The sequence below is a fragment of the Urocitellus parryii genome, unplaced genomic scaffold (assembly GCF_045843805.1).
Source record: "Urocitellus parryii isolate mUroPar1 unplaced genomic scaffold, mUroPar1.hap1 Scaffold_91, whole genome shotgun sequence".
In the NCBI taxonomy this organism is placed as follows: Eukaryota; Metazoa; Chordata; class Mammalia; order Rodentia; family Sciuridae; genus Urocitellus; species Urocitellus parryii.
The window spans coordinates 605,495-616,767 of NW_027554225.1; positions in this window are offsets into that span (position 1 = coordinate 605,495).

Consider the following 11,273-nt stretch of genomic DNA (forward strand, 5'->3'; position numbering starts at 1 on the left):
AAGCTTCAAATTTGACAATAAAATAAAAACCTTCCATAATAAACAAAAGCTAAAAGAATTTACAGCAAGAAAGCCTGCACTATAGAACATTCTTGGCAAAATATTCCAAAAGAACAAAATGAAAAACAACGATTAAAATCTACAAAGGGAAGAACCACAACAAAGGAAAAGCCAACCAAAGGAGAAATCATGTTAAGCTAAATACCAAAAATAAACAAAAATGGCCAGTAATACATATAATTCATGTCTCTTTTAACACTTTTTTTTCCTTTGTGCAGGGGATTGAACCCAAGGACTTGTGCATGCTAGGCAAGCACTCTACCAACTAAGTCATATCCCCAGAACTTTCAACCCTTTTTGATAAATTTTTACACATAAAAATTTTAACTACAATATCATCTAATTATTTAGGTTTTTTATATTTTTTGTTTTCCATTTCTCTTCACAATGTTATACAAATATTTTCTTTAAAATTTTTAGCATTTTATACATTATATTTTAATATATAATTAATCTGGTGTGTATATACATTGCCTGAGATATGGGATGAGGTATATTTTACTTTCTTATAATTAAAAAAAACATTATTCAAGATTCAAGGATGAAAAATATCAATTAGGGTAAAAATTATTTAATAAAGTATTTGTAAAGGTAAGGACAAGTTTGAGGGAAGCCAACAAATTTTGTGAAGTACCTGTCCTTCCATAGACTTGGAGAGGTAAGAGGTGAAAGAAGAGAGAGCCATTAAGAAAACCTTGTAGGAGAAGGCAACCTAATTGAAGTTATTCCCACCAAAAGCATGAAGAAACCAATTCACAGTCTAATAAATCTTGTGGGGAGGAATAAAGCATCTTGCTCTACTCTTATATTCTAAATTCATCTTTTTGGTGTTCCTTTCTGATGTAACTCAACAAGAAACCACATAATAAGGAGATTTATCATGCAGCCTACAGCATATATCTCACCAAAAGGTGAAAGATGGAAAAAGGAGCTAATATGGCAGCCATTGGTTACATGAAGCTACTGAGTACTTGAAATGTGTCTAGCCTGAATTGAGGTGCGCTACATGTTAAATAGATATTGGATTCCAAAGAATTACTAGGACAAACAAAAGGAACATGAAATAGCTTAACAACAATTATTTTCTTTGCAAATTTTGTTGGTAATCCATGGGTTAAATGAAAATATATTAAAATTAATTTCTCTAGTTGTTTAAAAAAAGAAGTTAAAAAAACAAGGTAACATATTCTATATCTTGATTGTAGTACTATATATAATACTATATATATATATATATATATATATATTTATATATTTATATATATATATAAATATATAAATATATATATATATATATATATATATATATATATTGCCATTTTTTATATTTATGTTGTCAAAAATCATGTAAGTATAAAACTAAATGCGGACTGCAGTTCTGAGTCTGAGGCCTCCGTGGCCTCCTTCTCCGTCCTCATGACGGGTGCGCGGGGACAGAGGCTGGGGGCGACGTCTATCTGTTGGTCGCCGCTGCCTCAGGGCTGCAGTAATTCCACCATGTCACTGTTGTCTCCCCTCGGCCACCAGAGCTTCTCGTTTGACGATGAACATGGTGACAGAGAGGATGAGGAAGATGTGGACGAAGATGCCCATGACGTAGAGGCCGAGGTGTTGAGCCTGAGAGGAACGGAGTTACTGGGTCGCGCCAGGTAAACCTGAGGCTGCCCGACCGATAAACCGGTCCCAAGGTTCCTTGGACCCTTCCAAGTACCTTCAGCAAACCAAAACAATCTCCTGTCTTCCACCTTAGAGGCTGAGCAGGCGCCTGCATCCTTAAATGCAGCCCTTTCTGCAGAGAGTCCTGGGCCATTTCTTAAAGATGATATGTTTTCTGATTCTTAGCCCTTAAATTGCTGCTATCTCAGTTTCCTTAAAAAGGACCCGTATATAGTCTCGAACACACAAAACTGCTTCTATTTCAGGAGTTTTACGAATCCTCAGAAATCCAGATGGTGAACTGAAGAACTCTTGTCCATAATCTTAGTTCCAAAATGTGTTTTATGTAGTAGGTTGTAATAGTGTAAAGAGCTGAAGCATAGAAATTAGTCCACGACAGCCGCATAAGGACACAAGTGCAAAATACTGTCTAAGAACCAGAAAGTCTTTTCCAGAAACTGAGTCTGCTGACATCTTGCTCTTCGACTTCCCAGCCTCCAGAACTATAAGAAATAAATTCCTATTGTTTTATAAGCCATTCCGCTTATGGTATTTTATTATAGCAGTCTGAACATTCTAAAACAGGCACAAAATCATAAAATTTCTATTATGGAAAAGAGTAGGGTAGGGAAAAATTAAAGGTATGGGAAAATTCATATTACATACTACAGATCAAGAATCAAAATGCCAACACCACACCCTAGAGATCCAGGGGAAAGGCCTACCCCACATATGCACCGAGAGCCACCCTTTGCTGGGGTTTCCTATTCACCAAAGTGTGGTTCCACAGCCCAACATCAGGGTACTTATAGGCTTGAGGCTGCCACCACCACAAAACTTGGATATCGCCACTACTATCAAGGGACAACAATAAGGACCTGGCATCACCAAGGTCCCTGTGGCCTGGCTGCACCACAAATTTCTCTATTGGGGTGCTAACAGTTATCCTGCTACTGAGTTAACAGGGAATTTTGCATGGGGTTGCCTATCTCTTATTTCTCCTACTAACATCCAACTTATTATTATCCTCACTAATCATATAATCTAATACCTCCATATTCTCACATCCTACCTCATAAACATCTCAGCCAACCTCTAAGTCCCCCCTTTTACCACTAGAAACTGTAAACCTCTATGCAAACCTATTTACTATATGGTAGAAGATAACTGAATTCATCATTTCTGATTATAGTGACAAATGTGTAAATGTAAAAATAGAAACTAACTGATATATGGCTGCATATTGGATACATTAAATGCTGTAATATTGATCTCTTCCTTTAAAGTGAGGTATTGGTAACTTATAGCGACACTATAAGACAATAGGGCAGAAGCTGCAATACTTTGGATCCACACTGTGAGAGAGGAAGACACATAGACATCATGAAATTAACTAAAATGATTTGGAAATTAAAGAACAACCTAAGTGAGCATATATAGGTAAAAATTGATCACTCTGACAAAGAGAGAACAGAACAAATACAGGTTGCAAGAGATAACTTCAAGAAAGACATAGAGATACTGAAAAAAAAAAACTAGAAATCCTTGAAATGAAAGAAACAATAAGCCAATTAAAAACTCAATAGATAGTATCACCAACAGACTAGATCACTTGGAAGACAGGACCTCAGACAATGAAGACAAAATATACAATCTTGAAAATAAAGTTGACCTCACTTGAAGATGGTAAGAAACTATAAATGGAATATCTAAGAATTATGGGATACCATCAAAAGACCAAATTTAAGATTTATTGGTATAGAGGAAGGTTCAGAGACTCAAACCAAAGGAATACACAATCTCTTCAATGAAACAGTATCAGAAAATTTCCCAAGCATGAAGAATGAACTAGAAAGTCAAATATAAGAGGCCTATAGGACACCAAATGTACAAAATTATAATAAATATATACCAAGACACATTATAATTAAAATGCCTAGCATACAAAATAAGGATATAATTTTAAAGGCCACAAGAGAGGAAAATCAGATTTCATATAAGGGAATACCAATTCAGATCTCAGAAGGTTTTTCAACCCAAAAAGTCAAAGCCAGGAGATCCTAGAACAACATAAACCAAGCTCTAAAAGATAATGGATACCAACCAAGAATCTTATATCCAGCAAAATTAAGCTTCAAATTTGACAATAAAATAAAAACCTTCCATAATAAACAAAAGCTAAAAGAATTTACAGCAAGAAAGCCTGCACTATAGAACATTCTTGGCAAAATATTCCAAAAGAACAAAATGAAAAACAACGATTAAAATCTACAAAGGGAAGAACCACAACAAAGGAAAAGCCAACCAAAGGAGAAATCATGTTAAGCTAAATACCAAAAATAAACAAAAATGGCCAGTAATACATATAATTCATGTCTCTTTTAACACTTTTTTTTCCTTTGTGCAGGGGATTGAACCCAAGGACTTGTGCATGCTAGGCAAGCACTCTACCAACTAAGTCATATCCCCAGAACTTTCAACCCTTTTTGATAAATTTTTACACATAAAAATTTTAACTACAATATCATCTAATTATTTAGGTTTTTTATATTTTTTGTTTTCCATTTCTCTTCACAATGTTATACAAATATTTTCTTTAAAATTTTTAGCATTTTATACATTATATTTTAATATATAATTAATCTGGTGTGTATATACATTGCCTGTGATATGGGATGAGGTATATTTTACTTTCTTATAATTAAAAAAAACATTATTCAAGATTCAAGGATGAAAAATATCAATTAGGGTAAAAATTATTTAATAAAGTATTTGTAAAGGTAAGGACAAGTTTGAGGGAAGCCAACAAATTTTGTGAAGTACCTGTCCTTCCATAGACTTGGAGAGGTAAGAGGTGAAAGAAGAGAGAGCCATTAAGAAAACCTTGTAGGAGAAGGCAACCTAATTGAAGTTATTCCCACCAAAAGCATGAAGAAACCAATTCACAGTCTAATAAATCTTGTGGGGAGGAATAAAGCATCTTGCTCTACTCTTATATTCTAAATTCATCTTTTTGGTGTTCCTTTCTGATGTAACTCAACAAGAAACCACATAATAAGGAGATTTATCATGCAGCCTACAGCATATATCTCACCAAAAGGTGAAAGATGGAAAAAGGAGCTAATATGGCAGCCATTGGTTACATGAAGCTACTGAGTACTTGAAATGTGTCTAGCCTGAATTGAGGTGCGCTACATGTTAAATAGATATTGGATTCCAAAGAATTACTAGGACAAACAAAAGGAACATGAAATAGCTTAACAACAATTATTTTCTTTGCAAATTTTGTTGGTAATCCATGGGTTAAATGAAAATATATTAAAATTAATTTCTCTAGTTGTTTAAAAAAAGAAGTTAAAAAAACAAGGTAACATATTCTATATCTTGATTGTAGTACTATATATAATACTATATATATATATATATATATATATATATATTTATATATTTATATATATATATAAATATATAAATATATATATATATATATATATATATATATATTGCCATTTTTTATATTTATGTTGTCAAAAATCATGTAAGTATAAAACTAAATGCGGACTGCAGTTCTGAGTCTGAGGCCTCCGTGGCCTCCTTCTCCGTCCTCATGACGGGTGCGCGGGGACAGAGGCTGGGGGCGACGTCTATCTGTTGGTCGCCGCTGCCTCAGGGCTGCAGTAATTCCACCATGTCACTGTTGTCTCCCCTCGGCCACCAGAGCTTCTCGTTTGACGATGAACATGGTGACAGAGAGGATGAGGAAGATGTGGACGAAGATGCCCATGACGTAGAGGCCGAGGTGTTGAGCCTGAGAGGAACGGAGTTACTGGGTCGCGCCAGGTAAACCTGAGGCTGCCCGACCGATAAACCGGTCCCAAGGTTCCTTGGACCCTTCCAAGTACCTTCAGCAAACCAAAACAATCTCCTGTCTTCCACCTTAGAGGCTGAGCAGGCGCCTGCATCCTTAAATGCAGCCCTTTCTGCAGAGAGTCCTGGGCCATTTCTTAAAGATGATATGTTTTCTGATTCTTAGCCCTTAAATTGCTGCTATCTCAGTTTCCTTAAAAAGGACCCGTATATAGTCTCGAACACACAAAACTGCTTCTATTTCAGGAGTTTTACGAATCCTCAGAAATCCAGATGGTGAACTGAAGAACTCTTGTCCATAATCTTAGTTCCAAAATGTGTTTTATGTAGTAGGTTGTAATAGTGTAAAGAGCTGAAGCATAGAAATTAGTCCACGACAGCCGCATAAGGACACAAGTGCAAAATACTGTCTAAGAACCAGAAAGTCTTTTCCAGAAACTGAGTCTGCTGACATCTTGCTCTTCGACTTCCCAGCCTCCAGAACTATAAGAAATAAATTCCTATTGTTTTATAAGCCATTCCGCTTATGGTATTTTATTATAGCAGTCTGAACATTCTAAAACAGGCACAAAATCATAAAATTTCTATTATGGAAAAGAGTAGGGTAGGGAAAAATTAAAGGTATGGGAAAATTCATATTACATACTACAGATCAAGAATCAAAATGCCAACACCACACCCTAGAGATCCAGGGGAAAGGCCTACCCCACATATGCACCGAGAGCCACCCTTTGCTGGGGTTTCCTATTCACCAAAGTGTGGTTCCACAGCCCAACATCAGGGTACTTATAGGCTTGAGGCTGCCACCACCACAAAACTTGGATATCGCCACTACTATCAAGGGACAACAATAAGGACCTGGCATCACCAAGGTCCCTGTGGCCTGGCTGCACCACAAATTTCTCTATTGGGGTGCTAACAGTTATCCTGCTACTGAGTTAACAGGGAATTTTGCATGGGGTTGCCTATCTCTTATTTCTCCTACTAACATCCAACTTATTATTATCCTCACTAATCATATAATCTAATACCTCCATATTCTCACATCCTACCTCATAAACATCTCAGCCAACCTCTAAGTCCCCCCTTTTACCACTAGAAACTGTAAACCTCTATGCAAACCTATTTACTATATGGTAGAAGATAACTGAATTCATCATTTCTGATTATAGTGACAAATGTGTAAATGTAAAAATAGAAACTAACTGATATATGGCTGCATATTGGATACATTAAATGCTGTAATATTGATCTCTTCCTTTAAAGTGAGGTATTGGTAACTTATAGCGACACTATAAGACAATAGGGCAGAAGCTGCAATACTTTGGATCCACACTGTGAGAGAGGAAGACACATAGACATCATGAAATTAACTAAAATGATTTGGAAATTAAAGAACAACCTAAGTGAGCATATATAGGTAAAAATTGATCACTCTGACAAAGAGAGAACAGAACAAATACAGGTTGCAAGAGATAACTTCAAGAAAGACATAGAGATACTGAAAAAAAAAAACTAGAAATCCTTGAAATGAAAGAAACAATAAGCCAATTAAAAACTCAATAGATAGTATCACCAACAGACTAGATCACTTGGAAGACAGGACCTCAGACAATGAAGACAAAATATACAATCTTGAAAATAAAGTTGACCTCACTTGAAGATGGTAAGAAACTATAAATGGAATATCTAAGAATTATGGGATACCATCAAAAGACCAAATTTAAGATTTATTGGTATAGAGGAAGGTTCAGAGACTCAAACCAAAGGAATACACAATCTCTTCAATGAAACAGTATCAGAAAATTTCCCAAGCATGAAGAATGAACTAGAAAGTCAAATATAAGAGGCCTATAGGACACCAAATGTACAAAATTATAATAAATATATACCAAGACACATTATAATTAAAATGCCTAGCATACAAAATAAGGATATAATTTTAAAGGCCACAAGAGAGGAAAATCAGATTTCATATAAGGGAATACCAATTCAGATCTCAGAAGGTTTTTCAACCCAAAAAGTCAAAGCCAGGAGATCCTAGAACAACATAAACCAAGCTCTAAAAGATAATGGATACCAACCAAGAATCTTATATCCAGCAAAATTAAGCTTCAAATTTGACAATAAAATAAAAACCTTCCATAATAAACAAAAGCTAAAAGAATTTACAGCAAGAAAGCCTGCACTATAGAACATTCTTGGCAAAATATTCCAAAAGAACAAAATGAAAAACAACGATTAAAATCTGCAAAGGGAAGAACCACAACAAAGGAAAAGCCAACCAAAGGAGAAATCATGTTAAGCTAAATACCAAAAATAAACAAAAATGGCCAGTAATACATATAATTCATGTCTCTTTTAACACTTTTTTTTCCTTTGTGCAGGGGATTGAACCCAAGGACTTGTGCATGCTAGGCAAGCACTCTACCAACTAAGTCATATCCCCAGAACTTTCAACCCTTTTTGATAAATTTTTACACATAAAAATTTTAACTACAATATCATCTAATTATTTAGGTTTTTTATATTTTTTGTTTTCCATTTCTCTTCACAATGTTATACAAATATTTTCTTTAAAATTTTTAGCATTTTATACATTATATTTTAATATATAATTAATCTGGTGTGTATATACATTGCCTGTGATATGGGATGAGGTATATTTTACTTTCTTATAATTAAAAAAAACATTATTCAAGATTCAAGGATGAAAAATATCAATTAGGGTAAAAATTATTTAATAAAGTATTTGTAAAGGTAAGGACAAGTTTGAGGGAAGCCAACAAATTTTGTGAAGTACCTGTCCTTCCATAGACTTGGAGAGGTAAGAGGTGAAAGAAGAGAGAGCCATTAAGAAAACCTTGTAGGAGAAGGCAACCTAATTGAAGTTATTCCCACCAAAAGCATGAAGAAACCAATTCACAGTCTAATAAATCTTGTGGGGAGGAATAAAGCATCTTGCTCTACTCTTATATTCTAAATTCATCTTTTTGGTGTTCCTTTCTGATGTAACTCAACAAGAAACCACATAATAAGGAGATTTATCATGCAGCCTACAGCATATATCTCACCAAAAGGTGAAAGATGGAAAAAGGAGCTAATATGGCAGCCATTGGTTACATGAAGCTACTGAGTACTTGAAATGTGTCTAGCCTGAATTGAGGTGCGCTACATGTTAAATAGATATTGGATTCCAAAGAATTACTAGGACAAACAAAAGGAACATGAAATAGCTTAACAACAATTATTTTCTTTGCAAATTTTGTTGGTAATCCATGGGTTAAATGAAAATATATTAAAATTAATTTCTCTAGTTGTTTAAAAAAAGAAGTTAAAAAAACAAGGTAACATATTCTATATCTTGATTGTAGTACTATATATAATACTATATATATATATATATATATATATATATATATATATATATTTATATATTTATATATATATATATATATATTGCCATTTTTTATATTTATGTTGTCAAAAATCATGTAAGTATAAAACTAAATAGGGCAAATTGTACCATATATAAATTATATCTCAACAAACAGGACTCTAAAAGAAAATCTAGCTCATAAAGTGATTTAACGGTATTTGGCACACACTAACTACCTGATAAATATTGGCTATCATTATGATTCATTAAAACAACCAGCATCAGGTTGATTCACAGTGGAGTAGAAAAGGGGAGCATAGGAGGAACAGACAAACTCTAAGAGGGGAAGGGAGGAGGCATGGGGTTAGAAATGATGGTGGAGTGAAATGGAAATCATTATACAAAATACATGTATGGTGTGAATGCATTTTTGTATACAACCAGATATATGAAAAATTATGCTCTACATGTGTAATATGAATTGTAATACATTCCACTGTCACATATGACAAATCAGAATTTTAAAAAAGATTTCATTAGCAGAGAAAAACCATTTTGAGTTAAGCTAATAGCTATAGAGGATTTTGAGTACTCAATCAGATCAAAGGTAAATGATGTCATCCACCAAAAACTGTAACTGTGGTTTTATGAGAGCAAAACATGGCATTTTCTGGCTATGCAAAAAGGACATAGGTTGTGAAAATAGGACTGACATAAATATAGCATAGTGGTCAGGAGTAAGGGCTCTGGAGAGGGAAGATCTGGGTTCTACTACTTGCTAGCTAGGTGACCTCAGGAAAATTAATTTCCCTTTCAGATTCTCACTGTAAGCTTGGGTCATATTTTCTACCTTGTTGCTCTGCAGACTGAATGCAAATTAAAATACACATTCATGTTTTTGGCACAGAGTTCTAAAAACTGGCAGATACTATTGTGAATTATTTTTATCAAAGGGAATGTGTGTCTTTCTAGGTCCTGGAGTAGAGCACATACAGATGGCTTGTGCAAAAGTGTGCCAGATCATTAAGGAAATACTACAAAATAAATAAAGAGGAATCAGAACCTTTAAAAAAAAAAACAAGAATCAAAATGCCATCAGACTTGTCTACATTAACACTGGGAGCTAAAACATTTCCCAGAAATTTCTTCAGACTTCTGAGTAGAAATTACTTCCAAAGAATAATCTATATCCAGCCAAACTATCAATCAAGTATGAGGATAAAATATATCTTCAGCTATTTAAAGTCTCAAAAATTATTTTCCATGTACCCTATTTCAGAGAGCTACTAGAAGATTTACTCTACCCAAACAAGAATATAAACCAAAAAATGAAAAGCAAGAAATCCAGGAATCAGGGGATTCGACTTAAGAAATAGATCCACTTATGTGAAGTAGTGGTAGATTGTAAAACACTTGGCAGGTGCGAATATATATATATATATATATATATATATATATATATATATATATATATATTTTTTTTTTTTTTACAGACCCTACAATTGCAAACTGTGATTAGTTAATTGCTTCTTGAAGGAAACTGTTAACAAAGATAAAACCTAGTTTGCTGTGTATTTACAGACCAGAGAGTCAAAATACAGATATTAAGATTTTGAACGCTCCATTGTCTTCCCCAAATCCTTTATTTCAGACAATTCAAACACGCTTTTGACACACAAGCATTTGAAGGTTTTCTTTTCTTTCTTTCTTTCTTTTTTTTTTTTTTTGCTTTTGTTCTGTTTTGTTACCATTCTGGGGATTGAACCCAGAGATACTTTACCACTGAGCTATATACGAGCCCTCCTTATTTTTTATTGAGATAAGGTCTCAGCTCAGGCTGACCTTGAAATTGAGATCCTCCTGCCTCAGCCTCCCAAGTAGTCAGGACTACAGGTTTGTATAACTTGCCTGACTTAAAAATTATCAGTCAAGAAGTACCACAAAAAATTTTAGCACTGTTGGTAAACAGCATAAAATGTAGGTTAAAGTTATTTTGCACATATTATCATTTGAAATTACAGTCTCAATATTCTTCTTTAAGAAGAAGATACATTTTTAGAATTGTATTTAGAAAAGCCTCTTTCCTTATCCCTTCCCACAAACAAATGTGCACATATGATTGTTAGTTTGCTCCTTATGGTGTTCCTCATTTGGAAGTCTTTTTTTATAAATAAGATTGTTTCTCTACAGCCCACCAGTCCATTTATTGAAGCATAATTTTATAACAGAAGAGTAGCTTCTCTGAATAGACTTTCTAAGATAGGCTTAAGACAAAGGTGACATCTTCCTCCTGAGCACAATGTCGATGTGC